Source organism: Nicotiana tabacum, chromosome 23 (genome assembly GCF_000715075.1).
Source record: "Nicotiana tabacum cultivar K326 chromosome 23, ASM71507v2, whole genome shotgun sequence".
Classification (NCBI taxonomy): Eukaryota; Viridiplantae; Streptophyta; class Magnoliopsida; order Solanales; family Solanaceae; genus Nicotiana; species Nicotiana tabacum.
Window position 1 is genome coordinate 48,561,231 of NC_134102.1, and position 4,184 is coordinate 48,565,414.

Below are 4,184 nucleotides of genomic sequence, written 5' to 3' on the forward strand. Positions count from 1 at the left end.
GAGTATGGAATCATGAAATATAATTAATATAGGATAAGGAACACTTACCCCAATATTTTCCTGTGAAAATCGCCCAAGAATCACCTAAATCTGAGACTTGAAACTCAAAAATGAGTAAAAATGTCGACTTCCGAATTTATGGTCTCTGCCCAGTCATTTTCGCATCTGCGGATAAAAGTTCCGCATTTGCAGACTCGCATTTGCGATGCCAGGCTGCCAGGTGAAGTTCCGCATCTGCGGACACTCCAGTCGCACCTGCGACATCCGTTTCTGCGCAAAATGGCCGCACCTGCGAAGACCCCAGGCCATGCCAGTCCCGCATCTGCGTGATTTGGTGCGCATCTTCGGACACGCTTCTGTGAGAAGCTGTCCGCTTCTGCGATCGAAGCCTGGACATGCCTGGGCGCATCTGCGATGGAAGGCTCGCTTCTGCGAGCTCGCACCTACGGTCAAAAATCCGCAGGTGCGATTACAACAGAAGGAAAAATTCAGATTTTGCTTAAGTCCAATTCTTGATCCGATTTCAATCCGTATCACTCTCGGGGTACTCGGGACCCCATACGAATATACCAACAAGTCCAAAAACATAATACGGGCTTACTCGGGGTTTCAATTCATGCCAAACAACATCAAAATTTTAATTCACACCTCGATTCGAACTTTTAAGTTTTAAACTTTTCAATTTGCAAATCTTGTGCCAAAACATATTAAATGAATCCGGAATAACTTCAAATTTGGCACACAAGTCATAAATGACATAACAGAGCTATTCAAATTCCCAGAATCGGATTCCGGCTCCGATATCAAAACGTCAACCCCGTGGTCAAACTTGGAAGTCTTTAGCCTTTAAATTGCTAGTTCCGTTAAATGGTTATAACTTGAGCTAGGGACCTCCAAATTAAATTTCGGGCATACCCCCACGTCCCAAATCACGATACGGAGCTACCGGAACTGTCAAAACACTGATCCGGGTCCGTTTGCTAAAAATATTGACCAAAGTCAACCCAGTTGAGTTTTAAAGCTCGATTTCACATTTTAATCCATTTTTCACATGAAAACTTTCCAAAAAATTTTACGGACTACGCACGCAAGTCGAGAAATGATAAATGGTGCTTTTCGAGGTCTTAGAATACAGAATTACTTATTAAATTTAAAGATGACATTTTGGGTCATCACATTCTCCACCTCTAAAACAAACGTTCCTCCTTGAACGGAGTTAGAAAAAGTACCTGAGCTGGAGAAAAGGTGTGGATATTTACTCCGCATGTCCGACTCGGACTCGCAGGTAGATGCCTCTACCGGCTGACCTCTCCATTGCACCCGAACTGAAGGATAACTCTTAGACCTCAACTGTGGGACTTGCCGGGCTAGAATAGCCACCGGCTCCTCCTCGTAAGTCAAATCTTTATCCAATTGGATTGAGCTGAAATCTAACACATGGGACGGATCACCATGATATTTTTGGAGCATAGACACATGGAACACCGGATGAACCGTTGATAGATTAGGTGGTAATGCAAGCCTGTAGGCTACTTCACCCACCCTTTCAAGAATTTCAAAGGGTCCAATATACCTAGGACTCAACTTGCTCTTCTTTCCGAACCTCATTACACATTTCATAGGTGAAACCCGGAGCAATATTCTTTCTCCAACCATGAATGCAATATCACGAACTTTACGGTTGGCATAACTCTTTTGCCTAGACTGAGCTGTGTAAAGTCGATCCTGAATAATCTTGACCTTATCCAAGGCATCCTGTACCAAATCGGTACCCAACAACCGAGCCTCTCCCGGTTCAAAATCTCCAACTGGCGAACGGCATCGCCTTCCATATAATGCCTTATATGGAGCCATCTAAATGCTTGACTGGTAGCTATTATTATAAGCAAACTCCGCAAGTGGCAAGAACTGATCCCAAGAACCTCCAAAGTCTATAACACAAGCGCGAAGCATATCTTCCAATATCTGAATGGTGCGCTCTGACTGTCCGTCTGTCTGTGGATGAAATGTTGTGCTCAACTCAACCCACGTGCCTAACTCACACTGTACATCCCTCCAGAAGTGTGAGGTAAATTGCGTACCTCGATTTGAAATAATAGACACGAGCATACCGTGTAGGAGGACAATCGCACGAATGTAAATTTCAGCTAACCTCTCTGAAGAATAGGTAACTGCCACTGGAATGAAATGTGCTGACTTGGTCAACCTGTCCACAACGACACAAACTGCGTCAAATTTTCTCTGAGTCCGTGGGAGCCCAACAACAAAATCCATAGTGATACGCTCCCACTTCCACTTAGGAATTTCAAACTTCTGAAGCAAACCACCAGGTCTCTGATGCTCGTACTTAACTTGCTGACAATTCAGACACCGAGCTACATATGCAACTATATCCTTCTTCATTCTCCTCTACCAATAATGCTGCCGTAAATCTTGATACATTTTAGTGACACCTGGATGAATAGAATACCTGGAACTGTGTGCCTCTTCAAGAATTAATTCACGAAGCCCATCCACATTAGGCACACAAATACGACCCTGCATTCGCAGAACTCCATCTTCCCCCACAGCAACCTGTTTGGCATCACTGTGCCGCACCGTGTACTTAAGGACAAGTAAATGAGGATCATCATACTGCCTCTCTCTGATGCGCTCATATAAAGAAGACCGAGCGACTGTGCAAGCTAGAACCTGACTGGGTTCTGAAACATCTAATCTCATGAACTGATTAGCCAAAGTCTGAACATCTGCAGCTAATGGCCTCTCACCAACCGGAATATACGCCAGACTGCCCATACTCACAACCTTTTTACTCAAAGCATCGGCCACCACATTGGCCTTTCCGGGATGATACAAAATGGTGATAGCATAGTCTTTCAACAACTCCAACCATCTTCTCTGCCTCAAATTAAGATCCTTTTGTTTGAATAGATACTGAAGGCTATGATGATCAATAAATACCTCACACGAGACACCGTAGAGGTAATGCCTCCAAATCTTCAGCCCATGAACAATGGCTGCCAATTCTAAGTCATGAACATGATAATTCTTCTCGTGAACTTTCAGCTGCCGCGACGCATATGCAATTACCTTGCCATCTTGCATTAATACTGCACCAAGCCCAATGTGAGATGCGTCACAATATACCGTATACGATCCTGAACCTATGGGTAATACCAATACTGGCGTTGTAGTCAAAGCGGTCTTGAGCTTCTGAAAGCTCATCTCACACTCATCTGACCATCTGAATAGGACACCTTTTTGGGTCAATCTGGTCAATGGGCTTGCTATAGATGAAAACCCTTCCACGAACCGACGATAATGACCTGCTAAACCCAGGAAACTCCGGATCTCTGTAATTAAAGTAGGTCTAGGCCAATTCTGAACAACCTCAATCTTCATAGGATCCACCTTTATGCCTTCTGCCGATACAACATGCCCCAAAAAGGCAACTGAGTTTAACCAAAACTCATATTTTGAAAACTTGGCATATAACTGATTATTCTTCAAGGTGTGAAGCACACTTCGAAGATGTTGTTCATGTTCCTCTCGACTGCTGGAGTAAATCAAGATATCATCAATGAATACAACCATAAAAGAATCCAAATAAGGCTTGAACACCCGATTCATTAAATCCTTAAATGCTGCTGGGGCATTTGTCAACCCAAATGACATCACTAGGAATTCGTAATGCCCATACCGAATTCAAAAAGCTATTTTAGGGACATCAGATGCCCTAATCTTCAACTGATGGTAACCAGACCTCAAATCAATCTTTGAAAATACCTTGGCACCCTAAAGCTGATCAAATAAGTCATCAATTCTTGGCAGCGGATATTTGTTTTTGACAGTGGCCTTGTTCAACTACCGATAATCTATACACATCCGCATAGAGCCATCTTTCTTCTTTACAAATAATACTGGTGCACCCTAGGACGAGACACTGGGTCTAATGAATCCCTGATCAAGCAAGTCTTGTAACTGCTCTTTCAATTCTTTCAACTCCGGCGGGGCCATACAATATGGTGGAATAGAGATGGGCTGAGTGCCCGGAGCCAAATCAATATAGAAGTCAATATCTCTGTCGGGTGGCATCCCCGGCAAATCTGCAGGAAATACTTCTGGAAATTCACGAACAACTGGTACTGAGTCCGTAGAAGGAACATCCGCACGGGGATCGCGAA